The sequence below is a fragment of the Coptis chinensis genome, chromosome 3 (assembly GCF_015680905.1).
Source record: "Coptis chinensis isolate HL-2020 chromosome 3, ASM1568090v1, whole genome shotgun sequence".
Lineage (NCBI taxonomy): Eukaryota > Viridiplantae > Streptophyta > Magnoliopsida > Ranunculales > Ranunculaceae > Coptis > Coptis chinensis.
The window spans coordinates 116,745,907-116,763,592 of NC_141458.1; the positions used below are offsets into that span (position 1 = coordinate 116,745,907).

The 17,686-nt window shown below is 36.4% G+C and overlaps 1 pseudogene; it reads left to right on the forward strand.

Annotated features, from left to right (window-relative positions):
* The first annotated feature begins 9,549 nt into the window (after nucleotides 1-9,549).
* LOC147513422 (cell division cycle protein 48 homolog pseudogene) lies at nucleotides 9,550-12,025 on the forward strand (annotated as a pseudogene).
* Nucleotides 12,026-17,686: the final 5,661 nt, after the last annotated feature.

Below are 17,686 nucleotides of genomic sequence, written 5' to 3' on the forward strand. Positions count from 1 at the left end.
TCTAGCAAATAATTATGCTTCGTGTGCTATTGTTTTTCATTGTTTCATGTGCTATGTATCGTGTGCTATTGAACATGTTATTGTTTCTTTCTGAATAATATCTTATGTTCTCCAACCTTTTCTCGTTCCAAAAGAATCTAGCCCTAATTTTGCTCACGGTTCTCAGGTACTTTCTCTCTTTATTTATTGATACTTCGAGGACTAAACATCATTATGTTTAGGGGTGTTTTTACCCTGTAGCAAAAATTAGGCAAATTGTAGCCTGTAGATAGTTTTTATTTTCTTGTTAAAAATGGTACTTAGTGACAAAGTCTTGTTTCCTTTTCAATGATGAAAATTGTCTAGAAATCTCACATTAGTATCTGAATTAGGATTTGTTTTTAAGAAACTTAAGATAATACATATTCAATAATTTATACATCTTTTCATGAACATTCATGCACTGAGTATCATCAATTGTACATAGCAGTAAGTTTCTGGAACCAACGGTTAGTTACTTAAACTATAAATCCTGTGAGAATCTAACCAAAAGCCTTGACATGAGTGATTTGTGTGTGATGACACAGAGGTGTAGTTTTTCCGATTAGAGAAAATCACGCGTCTACTTACTTGATCACCACCCGAACCCTAGGCGAGAATTTAGGTCTTCTTTGGATCGACATAGCTAAAAATTCTTACCTGTTTCAAATTTTACCACTAGTCACTCCATTGAACCTTTCATCAAACCTTTCACTTTCACCAAAAATTCCTTGCCCATCTATTAAACCAAATAAAAGAACCTACCTAAGTGATGAGTATGAGAAATAGGATGAAATGTGGAAAAATAAAGAGTAAGACTTGTCCCAAATAAAAATCAGTTACTTGCTTCAGGAAAGAAAAATATAATCATGTTCTTAAGCTTAAAAAAAAAAATAATAATAATAATCCATCAGAGGCTTAAGAACAAGGTTGGAAAACTCAGTTAGAAGAATGAAAGAAAACAAGGAATTCTCTAGTATAAATATTTAAAGACCCTATTCTCTCATACTCGTAAATTTTGATTATCCATTTCCATTTTCTTGTACACTATCACCTAAGCCCCCACAATACCTAATAAAGACCTTTAGCTCAATTAGGAGTAGGGTGGTGTGATAATAAGTAGTAGACGTGATTGATCGACCTCGGCTCCTCTGACTGTCATTGAGATGTGAGGAAACGTGTGCCCACTGCACACTGGAGTTAACAAAACCTGAGTGGTAAAATTTTGAGTGGAATTGTGTTTCGACACATACCTGTGAGAACCCATTTAGGTACGCTCTCCAAAGGATCCAGACACGACCTTGCTAGTACATTTCAATGAAAAGTTCACTGCATGCATGATCATATGTAGATGTTTTAATTATTGAATACATATTAACTTGAGTTTCAAAGAAATCAATCCTCGTTCCCTGCTAAGGAGATGTATGGATATCTGAGATTAATTTAGGAAACGAGTTTTTGTCACTGAGTCGTTGTAGTATAAATGAAGTTTGTGAGTATCTTCTCTGGAAAACTCTCACGAGGCTATAACTCGTCCACTAGGGAATTCCAAGTGGTTTAAGGCCTTGTTACATATGGTCAATGCAATCTCACTCTGCGAAACGAGAATTAGTTAGGACTACACATTTTTGCCACTTATCTGTTTTAATGTCTCTTCTTTGCTTGAGGACAAGCAAAGTGCTGTTTGGGGGTAGTGTGATAAGCACCCAAAACTGTAATATTAAATCCTATTGAGACATATAAATTTGGTTAATTATGTGTTTAATAATCATGAAATAAGTATATTTTTGTACTTTTGCAGGTATTCGCAGTAAACATGAAAACATTGGTTAAACCTGCGTTAAAGCACGGAGAATGACATATATATGAATTCTTCCAAATCCGTACAAAAGCATCAAACTTCCGAAGCTCCTACCTCTTGAACCAGGATTCTGAATGCAACAAGTGAGCTGCTTAGACAATCAGGGCGATGAACTCTACGCATAGGCGGGAAGTTGTAAAATTGCCCAAAAGACCGGACCGCCACTGGACAGGACGTGGACCCACTATCTTTTGCCCGCATAAGATTTGATGAGTCATCAATCATGGAGCATGTTAAGACAAAAATGCCAAATTATTGGTGCAAAGTTGACACCTTGCATGTAATTAATAAGATTAGGTGTTAATAGTAAAAAAAATGCAAGGTGTCACTTTGTTTTAATGTGGTGGATAAAAAGGAAGTAAATGTAGTTTGATGTTTCACGTGTGAGGAAATGAGATTTCTCTCAAATGAAGAAGAAAACAAAACAAGGGGGGACACTCCATTTACTCCCTTGACTTATTTTCCTTTACCATATATTATTTTAGTTCCTTAGTCTTAAATAGTTTTTAGTTTTTAGTTTTGAAAAAAAGCTTGTAATAGTTTTAATAGAGGAAACTTTGTTTTCTTCTAGTGGAATAAAATCTAAATGCAAGTGAGTTTTATAGATAGTTTCTTCTTTTTGTTCTCTCTCTATCTCTTTTTACATTCCACACTTGTTTTAGTTTTCTCCCAAGGATCATGAGCTAACTTTCCCTTTGTGAGGAGTTAATAATACTCATGTGAGGGAAAAATCTTGTTATTTGGTTTAGTAAGTGTTTAGGAAAAACAACTAGGCCTACATCCTATCCCAAAATGATAGTTGGTGTAGAGTCTAGTTAGGGATCAAGTGATGAGCTTAGAGATAAGTCATTGCTTTGTTCCATATGCTAGCATGTATGAGCTTAGAGATTAGTCATATTTGTTAGAGATCAAGTTTTCTTTTAATAGGACTTGTCTATGAGTTCTAGGAAGATTTTAATGCACTTACTAAAATCAAATAACAAAAGTAATTTTTACATGAGGAGAATTAACTCTCCACTTTTGTTTTAGTAAAATTTTATCGTGTCTTAGTTGCATATTTACGTAACTTAATGTTTTCAACTTTTGTGTAGTAAAGAAACCAAGTATTTAGTATTTACAAAATCATAGCTAAACTTACTCACTAGTTCCCTAAAAGAGTAAAAACCAAGTTGAAAGTGGTCATAGACTTTAGGTTGGTTCGAATCCTTACTCCAACTATACGAACACGAAGATTGTAAGTAAAGAATATCTTTGAATTCGCATTTTCGCCAAAGAAGAGATTCAAATCTCTAATGTAGCAAAAGGTGAATATCAATCTTAATCACCTCCACCATATGGATACCATTCCTTCAACTCCATATGCAGTGTTCCCCAAAGAACATGTGTCATGAATAATAAAAATTTCAAAATAACATGAAAGGCACAAACATAAAAGACTGTATCTAAAGGCAAATATAGGTTGCAGAATCAAACCCTCACCGCCCCAAAGTAAAAAGAATTAAGAAAGAAGAATAATGAAAAGAGAAAAATATATATATCAAAGTATTTTTTAAAATTGAACTTTTTAAATGCAAAGTCAAAGAAAAGGTATTACCAAAAACTTGGAAAGATCGAAATAGGGGGAAAAAAACATATTAACCTAATGGCTCAATAAATAAGAGATTTTTTATTTTAAACAATTTTTTTTCAAAAATAAATGTAATAGGCAAAGAGAAAGATACATGGGGAATAATCCAAAGAACATCAAGCACAAAGAGAGTTTTACAACACAAACAAAATAGAGAATTACTTTATTTCTTTTTAAAATATAACCAAATAAGATTGTGGCAGACATTTTTAAAAGAAAATAAGGTAAAGAAATAACCAAATCAAATTCGTGAGGCGGATAATGTGTGAAGTGATACTGCGAAATTAAGCATGTGCCAACTGGCAAATTCGGTAAAACCTTTAAGTGATGATACTATGGAGCTCGAACCCGCCAACATCAAAGAGTTACTAATCTTATTTAAAACAGACTTACCATATATATATATAGGGAGGGGTTCTAGGGACATATTTTATCTTGACACGTAAACAAACTCAAAATCGTTAGGACATTTATAAGTTTCGGATTAGCCTAATATTTTGTAGATATGATCTCCTAACTATTCTAAAAATTGTCACAAATAATTAAAAAAAATCAAAAAATTCTAAACTTACCAAATATAGTATCAAAAATGGTGAAAATGAACGGTCTATAATTAGCCAAATTTTGTAAATTGTTAACTACATTTGGCAAGTTTGAATTTTTTTTATTTTTTTGATTATTTGTGACAATGCTTAGAATAGTTAGGAGATCATATCTACAAAATATTAGGCTAATCCGAAACTTCTAAATGCCCTAACGATTTTGAGTTTGTTTACGTGTCAAAATAAAATATGTCCCTAGAACCCCTCCCATTTATAAGTTCTAAAAAGGCAAAATGGTTGTAAGAAAAAGTTTTTGAGGTTACTTCATTTGCAGAAGGAGCATTCTTTGGGAATAAATTATATGAATCTGCAGTAATCGTCGACATCAACCAAAAACCATGAGATAAATTATGAAACAATCTTTTGTTCTTTTCCTTCTCCACATGACTTTCTTTTTGTTTTTCTTCAATCTCTCCACCATTCTTCACACGTGAATTTGCAACCTCGTTTTTAATCGGAATTTTAAGATGAGAAATAGAGAAAAGAGATACCCTATTAGAGGGAGAGAGTACAGAGGGGGAGACAGGTCACTCTATCTATGTTTGGAGAGAGAATAGGAGGGAGGAAGCGAGTGAGAGAGTTTTGAGGATCCGGCTTCAAAACCCTTCGTGAGATTATATTTGGGCTACCGCTCTTAGACGGACGTCCGTTTACGGACTTTACCTAAAAATTGAAATGGGTTAGGAGAGATACTTTTCTAGCATCAAACACCAAATTTCATCTTCAGAAGAGTCACATGTTGATGAAAACACCAAAAAAACACCAAACCAAACACCAAATCGGCCAAAATTTAGTTCCAGCTTTGGTGATGTATCAAATCTCTCATGCGATTTTTCTAACACTGCATGGGCTTGGGTTTCTAAGCGGGCTTCTATGGCGCGGTTTTGCCAAAACCGCGTGAGAGATTTGGGAAGAAAATAAATAAGAAAGTTAATGTGCGACATATCGTGCGGTTTTCCCAAAACCGCGTGTGCTTAGGCCTGTCAGATGGGCTTCAGTGGTGCGGTTTTGGGAAAACCGTGTGGGCTATATGGCGCGGTTTATCCAAAACCGCGTCATTTGATATCGAAAATTTGATGTTTTTCCTAAAGATGGTTGGTGTTTTTTTTATTTGGTGTTTGGTTTGGTTCAAAATTTTAGTGTTTGTTTGGTTTCTCTCCTAAAGATGCTCTTTAGGAGAGATACTTTCCTAGCATCAAACACCAATAATTTGGTATTTTTTCATCTTCAGGAGAGTCATATGTTGATAAAAACACTGAAAAAACACCAAGCCAAACACCAAACCGGCCAAAATTTGGTTCCAGCTTTGGTGCTGTATCAAATCTCTCAAGCGGTTTTGGAAAAACCGCACGGTTTTTCTAACACCGCATGGGCTTGGGCTTCTATGGCGCAGTTTTGCCAAAACCGTGTGAGAGATTTGGGAGATTTGGGAAGAAAATAAATTAGAAAGTTAATGTGCGACACGTCGTGCAGTTTTCCCAAAACCGTGTGTACTTGGGCCTATCAGATGGGCTTCAGTGGCGCGGTTTTGGGAAAACCGCGTGGGCTATATGGCGAGGTTTATCCAAAACCGCATCATTTGATATCGAAAATTTGATGTTTCTCCTAAATATGGTTGGTGTTTTTTTTATTTGGTGTTTGATTTGGTTCAAAATTTTAGTGTTTTTTTGGTTTCTCTCATAAAGATGCTCTAATATGTAGATGTGGTTAACAATCTAAGGCATTAGCTCAAACAGAATAATTATCTTGTAGTACATTTTACATAGAATGCGAAGTACTTTCTAGGGAGAGAAAGAGATTGACATTCTGTACATACCTAACGAGTAACGACGAATGACAAATTTATTCTATCGCTAGACGTTCTCAGAGAGTCAGAGGGACGAAGGGTGAGGGTTAATTGGTATCCTTCGGTAACCTTTCTATGCCAATGACAGGTATAACATGCATGGGTGTAATCCAACAAATGAAGAGCTTGCCTTTGTGTGTGATAAATTGTCAGTGTCTTCTTTTGTAAGGTACTTTTCGTTGTATATGTTATTGCATAGTATCTTAGCATCCGAGACATTCCTTTGGTGGGTTTTGCAATGGGTTGGATTTGTTTTACTATACTTTCCCTAGTAGGTCTATTGTCTGATTCCTTTATCTTCTACTTGTATATTTTTTGCTATTAATTGATGTGGCTTCTTTACACAAATGAATTAAGTTAAAAATTGTCGAAGACAAGAAATAAAGATTTGAAGTTTGATGTTCACCGCTGTTCTTGAAGTGCTAACACGCACGACTTGAAGTTTGATGTTATAGTTGAAGAATAATATGATTTAATATAACATGTGCACATTATTGTATATGCAGGCGAAGACTATCAACTGTTCGGGTGAGGAGAAAGTTTGTAGAACAATTGAAAGAAGTTGTGACCTACATTGAGCAGGGGTGCGTTAGGGTGGGTCCAAACATAGTTACTGATTGTGCCTATCTAGTGACAAGAAACATGGAAGACTGCATTAATTACTTGGGTAGATTCATCCAAGATAAAGAAGGCGACTCTAGAATACCATGAGAAGCTGGATGATTATGATGCAATGAACTGAACATTGCTTATGAGATCTTCCCTTTACTCTTTAATTTAAGTTATTGTATTTTTCACTCACTTGAATCCGACAAAGAAATGTATTTTCTAGGATGAGTACCATTTCTTTTGAAATGTTTTTCTTGAATTTTACAATGAAATGTGTCCTTTAGGATGAGTACTGTTGCTTTTGTAACATTTTTCCTGAGATTGTCATCAATATTCTGTGAATTCATCAAATGTGTCCTTTACGAATTGGTCATAATGAGAATTCATTGATTCACTTCAATTTTATACAATGTGGCTGTCAGAGTTTTATACATAGTTTTAGATATTATATGTAAGAGTTTTAATTTTGGCTGGCTGTTAGAGTTTTAATTTTCGGTGAACTCTGTAAGACTAGGTTGAATTGTTGAGTTTTAACTAGCATTTTCAGTGAACTCAAAATTTTGCCTTGTTTAAGTTATTTTCGGTGAACTCTGTCGGAGTTTTAACTAGCATTTTCGGTGAACTCTGTCAGAATTTTGCCTTGTTTCAGTTATTTTCGGTGAACTTTGTCAGAGTTTTAACTAGCATTTTCGGTGAACTCTGCAAATTTTTGCCTTGTTTCAATTCAGAATTTTGGCTGTTAGAATTTTGGGTTGAGTTTATACAATTTTGCCTTGTTTCAGTTATGAATTTTGGCTGTCAGAGTTTTATATGGCTGTCAGAGTTCACGAAAAAATAAAGGTGTAGTAGTGCACTTGACTATCAATTTCATCTCACATGAATCTAGGAGAAACAAACGGAAGAGGGAAAATGAATAAGTCTCAAATCACCAACAACGGAATATGAATAAGTCTCAAATCACATGTCCGAAGCAAGACTAGCATCAATCCTACATATAGCTCACATCCAAATCCACAACAAAAAATCTGCCTATTCTAAACTGGAATCTTCTAAAGTTGGAGATCGTTTAACCCCAATAGTCTAATACAATAAATAAACTGCAGAGAAAGATAAAACCAAAGAACACAGAAGAAAAGAATTAAAGCACCAAATCTTGAATCTTTATTAGAAGTGATATATATGAACACAAACTACATCCAATGAACATGTAAGATGACACAATCTCCACAACACTACATTGCTCAAACGAGCATTTCAAATACTTGAATTCTAGAATTCCTTGTTCTCCGCTGTTAACACAACCAAAAACCACTTTCATAAAGCCACAAAACAAGCACGAGGGCAATGCATCCCAAAATACTTACATGTAGGAGCAGCCCAACTTCAAAACAAAATTGACAAACCTGCAAAAAAAAACAAAACAAAATTAAATTAAATAAACCTTTGTTTTTGGCCCCTCTTTGTGGAAAACTTTCAAGCTTTTGGCCCCTCCTCCATTAATGGACAATGGGATACTACTTAGGATAATATTTGAAGAGAGTACAAACCTTTGGTGCACCAACGATAACAACTTGACTACCACCCATTCTATCTTTACTTTGGAGTAAGAAATGAACAAAAAAACTCAACCAATTACTCCAGTACTTATAGATTAACTAGTATAGCCGTTGGGAGCAACATTCAAAGCCCAACGGCTCATTATCAGTAACCGTTGGATGGAAACCACAAGATTTCGACACGTGTAAATTTTATCTGTTTTCAATAAAATCAGTACGTGTCATGTGTGAGGGGTATTTATGCCATTACGAAAATATGAGTAGGAATACATGCGGTGGAGTTAAAGTTGATTAATTCAACTAACAGAACTGGGGCCAAAAACGAATTTAGCAACTTAGGAGAGCCAAACACTAATATCCATATATAAAGTGGGGCTAAAAGCTAAATAACCCATCGAAAATATATATCACTAAACAAAATGCCGCAGTAGATTTTGGACTTTTTGAAATATCCGTTGACTTAACATTTGGGATATATTCTTTTTCGATATTTTCTAAAACCGTTATTAGGAGTGGAACTCGGGCGGGTTGGGTCGGGTTGAGGCCTAACCCAAGCCCAACCCGAGTTTCAAATGTTTCAACCCGAGCCCAAGACCAAACCCTAGTCGGTCTTTAAATTTTCAGCCCAAACCAATCTCGAGTTGGGTGGGTTGGGTCGGGTTGGTCATGTTTCTCGGGTTTCAATGTTATACACTGAAAAACTCAACGCCTATTCATTGCTAAATAAATAAAGGGTTAGTTAGACTTACCCCTCCATTACTAGTTGCAATTAGTGTTATCCCCTCATTTTCAAAAATATTAGTGATACCCAATTGCAAGATCCAACGGTTACGAGATGATTTTTTTTTTTTTCAGATGAAGAAATCTGACCGTTGGATTACTCAAATGGGGGGGTATCACTAATATTTTTGAAAACGGGAGGTAACACTAATTGCAACTACTAAGGGGGGGGAGGTAAGTCTAACTAACCCATAAATAAATTAAGAGGTAAATAACACTGAAATTCAATATTCTAACTAAATCAAAGGGATTTGATTATTTGAAAGGAAAACTACTCTGATTGATTTAATTATTCTCTCTAAAATTAATATTTTCAACTTTATTTTTTACAAGAATAAATCTTTATAAGGAAACAATATAACATAATAGAATTAATGAAATATATACGTACATATATGTAGATGGGCTTGGGTTTTTCGGTTATTTGATATTCTAATATGAGCCCAACCCGATACTGAGTCGGGTTTTGATTTTACAAGACCAAGTCCGTACCACGAATCTGAAATGTTGGTCCAGGACCAACAAAAGTCGGGTTTTAGCCCATCGGGGTTGGACTAACCCGACCCAAGTTCCACCCCTGACCGTTATATATTCATTTGACATAGGACTTGTTTCCGTCTTGGACAAGAACTAGATTTCCATTACCGAAATAGAAACATATATGCTGTTTTCGTCTTGGACAAGGACAAAATAATTGTTCCCTATAAATATAGCATGCACTAGCCTAACCCTTCTTCATAGTTTCATTGTCTCACAGATTATATTCTTTTCTGCATCCATCGTTCTAAAACAATCTTAGGAAGATGACGTCGAAGAAGGACTACAGTACTGCAATATTGGAGAGGAAAAAGGCAGTGAACAGACTTGTTGCTGATGAAGTTGTTGTGACGACTGGTGATAGTAGTTCCGCGGTTTCAATGAATCCTACTACAATGGACAAACTCGAGCTTTTCCATGGTGATACTATACGAATCAAGGGGAAGAAAAGGAGAGAGACTGTTTGCCATGTTCTTGCTGATGAAACTTGTGAGGAGCCTAAGATCAGAATCAACAGGGTTGTCCGCTCAAATTTGAGGATTAGGCTAGGTGATATAGTTTCTGTTCACGTATGTTCTGATATCAAGTTTGGGAAGCGAGTGCATGTTTTGCCTATTGATGATACTATTGAACGTGTTACTGGGGATTTGTTTGTTCCGTATGTGAAACCTTATTTCCATGAAGCGTATCGTCCAGTAAGGAAAGGCGACCACTTCATCGCCAGAGGTGGGATGAGGAGTGTGGAATTTAAGGTAATTGAGACTGACCCTCCAGAGTATTGTGTGGTTGCTCCAGATACTGAAATATTTTGTGAAGGGGAGCCAATTAGTAGAGAAGATGAAGATAGACTGGATGAAGTTGGTTATGACGACGTGGGTGGAGTGCGCAAGCAGTTGGCTCAGATCAGGGAGTTGATGGAGCTTCCGATTAGGCATCCTCAGCTTTTTAAAGCCATTGGTGTGAAACCTCCCAAGGGTATTCTTTTATATGGACCACCAGGTTCTGGGAAGACACTATTAGCTAGGGCTGTTGCTAATGAAACTGGTTCTTTTTTCCATTGCATTAATGGACCGGAGATAATGTCTAAAATGGCTGGCGAGAGCGAAAGTAATCTTAGGAAAGCTTTTGAGGAAGCTGAAAAGAATGCCCCTGCTATTATCTTTATTGATGAGATTGACTCGATTGCTCCAAAGCGAGACAAGACAAACGGAGAGGTTGAGAAAAGAATTGTTTCCCAGCTCTTGACCCTTATGGATGGTATGAAATCTCGCGCTAATGTCATCGTTCTTGGGGCTACTAATAGGCCCAACAGCATTGATCCAGCTTTGAGAAGATTTGGGAGGTTTGATAGGGAAATTGAGATTGGAGTTCCAGATGAAGTTGGACGTCTTGAAGTTCTACGCATCCAAACGAAGAACATGAAGCTCTCAGATGATGTTGACTTAGAGCGGGTTGCGAGGGATACTCATGGATACGTTGGTGCTGATCTGGGTGCTTTGTCCACCGAAGCTGCGTTACAGTGCATCAGAGAAAAAATGGACATGATTGATTTCGAGGATGAATCTATAGATGCCGAGATACTTAATTCTATGGCTGTTACAAATCAGCACTTTACAACTGCCCTTGAAACCAGCAATCCCTCTGCTCTGCGTGAGACGGTTGTTGAAGTACCTAACGTATCCTGCGAGGATATAGGGGGACTTGAGAACGTCAAAAGGGAGCTTATAGAGACAGTGCAATATCCAGTGGAGCATCCTGAGAAGTTCGAAAAGTTTGGTATGTCTCCTTCAAGAGGAGTGCTTTTCTATGGACCTCCTGGTTGTGGTAAAACTCTGTTGGCGAAGATGATTGCCAACGAATGTCAAGCAAACTTCATTAGTATCAAGGGTCCTGAGCTACTCACAATGTGGTTTGGTGAGAGCGAGGCCAATGTTCGAGAAATTTTTGACAAGGCTCGCCAGTCTGCACCCTGTGTTCTTTTCTTTGATGAGCTTGACTCCATTGCTACAAAGAGAGGCAACAGCGTCGGAGATGCAGGTGGTGCTGCTGATAGGGTTCTAAACCAACTTCTGACTGAGATGGATGGAATGAGCGCAAAGAAGACAGTTTTCATTATTGGTGCTACAAATAGGCCAGATATTATTGACCCTGCATTGCTTAGGCCAGGCCGTCTTGATCAGCTGATCTATATTCCTTTACCTGATGAACTGTCACGACGTCAGATCTTCAAGTCCTGCCTCAGGAAGTCACCTGTTTCAAAGGACGTGGACTTGAGCACCCTGGCCAAGTTTACTCGAGGCTTTAGTGGGGCTGATATTACAGAGATATGCCAACGTGCATGCAAGTATGCCATTAGAGAAAACATCGAGAAGGATATAGAAAGGGAGAGGAGGAGAAAGGACAATCAAATGGAAGTAGACGTTGATGATGAAGTGTCACAGATCGAGGCTGCTCACTTTGAAGAGTCTATGAAGTATGCCCGCAGGAGTGTGAGCGATAAAGACATTCGGAAGTACCAGGCATTTGCACAAACATTACAGCAGTCAAGAGGGTTCGGGAATGACCTTGAATCTACTTAAGCAAAAGCAACTGAACACAGCCGTTTAATGATCTGGTAAACACTGCACGCATGCACGGCTCACAATAATGAAAGAAATGGCAACATCCTCTTCCCTGTCCTTTGGACACTACGACAAATATGACATTTTGTAACTTGTTTTTTGCAACATTTTGTGGTGAACGCTAAGGAGAACAAACATTTGTAACATATTTTCTACAAAATGTTACTAATTATGAGATATCATATTATTTTGTCTTATTTAATATGAAACGTTTGATCTCTTTCTGCCTTAATAGTATCCCACATTTTCATAACTCCATCATCATTGCAAATGGTAGTCAATAACCCTCTATAAATGCAATTAACACCATTAATGGGAACATCATCCCCCACAGATATGTGAATATTTTCAATGAGCCCCATATAACTCAATTCATTCCCATCTAACATAAGATGAAATTGGAAACCACCATGATAATTTAGATATTTCATTCTACTAGGCACTATTTGCATCCAGAAACCATCATAGTGTATCACAAACTCTCTCTGACTTCTTAAAGATGAAGCCATATCACTAAAAATGCATGTTTACAATAATTCAATTAGGGTATTACATACATTTAATACATACACTAAGCATACACACACAGAGGCATATAAACACATAAAACATGCACATAAACATACATAACATGCATACAAACACACATAACAAGTATATATAAGAATTACAATGAAAAGACACTTCACAATATTCAATTTGCACTTTAGATTCTTAACTGGACAAAATCCCCAATTTTTTGCAATTAATTGTCCCAATTTAGGTTCAATTTGCACACTATAAACCAAATTGGACGAAAGCCCTATTTATTTTACATGTAATTGGGCTTAATTGGTGTTCAATTTGCACATTAGAACCCTAATTTGACCAAAGCCCTAATTGTTAACATGTAATTGGGGCAAATTGGTGTTTAAAACCCTAATTTGACAAAAGCCCCAATTTATATGGTGTAATTTCGTTAAGTTTTTATGTTCAATTTGCATATGAAAACCCTAATTGGACAAAATCCCTAATTTTGAATAAGTAATTGGGGTTAATTACAATTTAATTATAAATCATGAACCCTAATTTCAAAATTTTCCAATTTCAATAAGTAACAATTATTTAGTAATTTCTAGGGTTTGGTCCCCACATTCCTTATTATATTGGTACCCTTATTATATTGTTCATCACCCATCGCTTTTCATGCAACCAACAATAATTTACATGCAAGTATTAACACAAAAAGACATATCCTTCTGCAAGCTAAATAATCTTTCCAATTAACTAAAACTTGAGCTTGAACTGAGAAACAACAATCAAACCAACTGATTATGGGGAGCAGAAATTAGGATACGTGATGATGGAGAGCAGAAATTAAGGTACGTGATGATATATTTGATGCTTCGATGATGGGGAGCAACATTCCTATCCTTTGTGATTTGAAGATGGGAGAGATGAGAGAGAGATCATAGAGATGAAAGATATCTTGTTTTGTTTTCTCGTGATACGTAACATCGTCGATTATTCGTTTTAGATACCTTCCACGTGTTAATCGAAATTGTAATGGAATTTCAAATCGAAATGAAACAATAGAATATTTCGTTATAGTTTCATGTGCAAGTCGCGAGAAAGGTAAAGTTGCCATTTTGAAGAATACATGTGGTGGAGTTAAAATTGACTTATTCAACTAACAGAACTGGGGCCAAAAACGAATTTAGCAACTTAGGAGAGCCAAACGCTAATATCCATATATAAAATGGGGCCAAAAGCTAAATAACCCTAAAAAAAAAATGCACATGCTCGGCGTAAAAATGTACTTGCTTAGGAGTAACGCTAATCAAAGACCATCAGCCCCCCCTTTTTTCTCTGAGATTGACACATCAAATTTTTCATAAAAAAAGGAATTCTACGCCCTTTTTTGCCGATTTCAATTGTTCGTAACCCAAAATAGATAAAAACCTTTTTTTATACTCTTTTTTCAATTCTACAAAACACTCCCAACTCTCAAAAAAAAATCATCTCTTCAAACCCTCTCTCTTATTCTTCTCTTCTTCCAATTCACCTGTATTCGAAAATGAACCAAAATCTTTCCACTAAATACCTTTTTGACTATTGGCTCAATCTTCCTTGCCGAGTTAGGAACTCCATTCCCAATGGCTTTATCCAGGTCCTATAAAAGCATTCAAATTCGTAAGTATATATTCAACGCAAGAAGAGGAGAAACTCGATATATTGTTGTTGGGATTCGCAGTGAACACAAAAATAAAAAAACAAAAGTAACCCATCAATTATCTGGCTATGGGTTTTATAGGGGACTGACTTAAAAGTGAATGAACGAATTCTGATTTATTGATTGGTTCAAGAATATGTCCAACAACAACGACAGGAACAGGAAAGTTGATCATGGGTTAGGAGGAGGAGGAGGGGGAGTTCAACAGAGTGACGGAGATTCTTCTATTCCAAAGATTGAATCTTCATCATTATCGGCACTCCATGTCATTTCAATCCCCACCAGACCACTAGAGCTGGAACAAGCGAAAGAAAGCTCCCATGATGATGGCGTCCGGACTCAATCCGGATGTTGAGTTGGCCGTTGAGTGGTCTCCCCGATGAGCAGGCCGTTTTGGAGGATGGCCTTTTCAAGTACTATTATTTCCTTTCTTATTAATTAATTACCCGATTTTGTATGCTCCTTCCCCCTTTAATTACCCGATTTTGTATGCTCCTTCCCCCTTCCCTCCTTACAAATAATAATCCAAATACATTCTTACTGTTGTTACTTCTTTTCAACACTACCTTTCCACAAGTGCAATATATAATTCTAGAAAATAAAATTTATTTTATATAACTTTATTATCAATCTATATCATTTTCATTAACCATAGGTACGCTCCCTCTTTAGCTGATCATATGTGTTTACATTGGGAAGATAAACCATCGTACCACTTTCCATGAATAAAGAAAATCATTCATCCCAGTACTCCATTCCTCTTATCTCAACTCTCAACATGGTGCTGATTAAGAACTGGAAGAGATGAGGCAAAAGGTTAAGTTGAATTAGTAAATGGATCTTACGTTTGGTCCCTTTTACATTTTAGGCTTGAAAGAAAAAAAAAATGTTGTTTTATCTGATTTGCAGAAATATTTCTGCAGTAACCTTGGGATCAAGAAAATGAGAAGAATGCATCCATGCTTACTCGATCAATCTAGGGTATACGCCACTTTTTGAAGGCTTATGCTGCTTAAAAGAACGAGAAATGCTGCCAATTGAAACCCATTCCTCCACCACCAGAGGGCGAGGCCAAGCTTGCTAGGGAGAGAGAGAGGTGTTACACCCCGAATTTCGACAGAATTCGGAAAAACATTATTTGTTCCCAACTCTTCGATCTCCGAGGTGTGACGCACTCTCAACTTCCAAAAACCCATAAACAGTTTAAAATATGCGGATAATTAAAAACCAATAAAAATTTTAACTTAAACAAAAGTCCTCTTCATTACAAAAATTAACAAATGAAAATACAAATAACTTTGTCTCAACTGAAAAACTATATCACCTCAAAGGAAAACAAAGCCTATCTTGAAAAGCGACGCTAACGCAAACCACGAGTAGCAACCAATCTTCTTTCACACTAACTTGTCAAGACTTATCAACTATGTTCATTTAATGAACACACCCGATAAGCAAACATGCAAATCGGGTCAGCATTATAAAAATGCTGGTGTAAGTAGCTCTAAAATACAACATATAATTATACATATATATACACAATCCATACGACAGTTAGTTCCTCCATCGAGGCACCTTAACTTTCAATGACTAATACAACATCCTTAAGTACAATTTTTAAGGCAGGTAGTTCCTCCACTGAGGCGCCTTAACTTCCCACTAACCACACAACAAACTATACGCATCATAAATAAGGCATGTAGTTCCTCCATCGAGGCGCCTTAGGTTCTAACTAAACTATAACTAGCCAAGCATATACAATCATCTATCTAAAGATATATCATTAACCAACATATTACCATAATTATATTAATTAAGGCTTTCTTTGTGTGTCCCTAAAATTCACGTCCGTATCTATGTCTTACCTAGTTTCCGCTACCACAATCGCTTCCCAACTCGAACATGTACATCCACATGCCTCCCCTTACATAATGTACCACTCGCGCGTAACTACCTCGAAATGGATGCCGCACACCGTAACCCTCACACGGAAGCCATTATGTAAGTACCGCCACTATTCGGCATAAAATATCGCGTCTCGCTCCAATATTTGCGAACGGAATAATCAAGCCACTATTCGGGTTCGCCCGGCGGCCATTCAGATTCACTAAAACGCCCGGAAGGGCCAATCACATTACTTACCATTCAGATTCAGGCCATTCATTATTCACCATTCAGATTCAACAAAACGGAAAAGGGCCAATCATATCACATACCACCCACAGGGCAAATCACATGAGTTGTGGTAGCGAGGTTCTAGGATTTTCGTTACGTAATTTATTCAGTGTCATACATTTATGACTCATAAACATTCCACTATATCAATGCGTCTGGTCAAATACCTTATTGCACTAAGCCACAATATTTAGAAATATCTTAATTATATCTCGTAATCTACTTTCATTCTTTCACGTACAATATATTATTGCACTAAACCACAATCCCGGAAAAAAATATCCACACATCGTACTATACTACCTCATAGTAGCATCTCACATATAAAATAATGGAGCCGCTTATACATTTATGTCTCAAAAACTATTACATTTAATATATATATATATATATATATATCCCAACATATTATATAATGTCACAATATCAACGTCAAATCTTAATTAGATAATGACAACCAAAGTTATACAATCTTCCACAGCATTTTAGCATTTGATTTGTCCATACAATTTACAACATAAAATGTAGCACAATTAAACAGTCCACAGTCCACAATCAAATCCCAATACTAAAGTCCATAAATCTAAGTCCATATATAATTTAATACTCATAAAAACATATATATCAAATTCTTATTATCAGAATTTCCCTCTAGTTACGTGTCAATATTATATTGCACTACTCACATCAAAACTTAATTAGATAATGACAAACAAGGTTATACAATGTTCGACAATATTTTATTATTACAATAGTCCATAAAATCAAATATGCGAAAAACTGGAAAAAGTCAACATTCCACAGTCAACGGTCAACGGTCAAAGTCAAAGTCAAACTGTCATTGTCAAAGTTAAAGTCAACACGTCATGGTCAAAGTCAAACTGTCATTGTCAAAGTCAAACTGTCGTTTCCATGTTCGACTGGTTCAGGGTCATAGCCATGGTTCACGGCTAAGGTTAAGGTGCATGGCTCATGGGCTCATGACCATGGTAATGGTTCGGACCCAACTGGCCAAGCCCAAACCTTAGAACCCGGAAGTTTAAAACCAACTCATTTATTCTACCTGACCCAATTTGGGGACATAAGGACAAGCCAACATAAATTAGAAACCGGCCCAAAGAAAACTAATTGGGTTCAACCCAAGCTAACAGAAAATGAAACTTAAACTGGCCCAAAACCTTAATTGGTTCGGCCCACAAACCACTAAAATGAAACTGGCCCAAGAAAACTAGTTAGTTTTTTGTC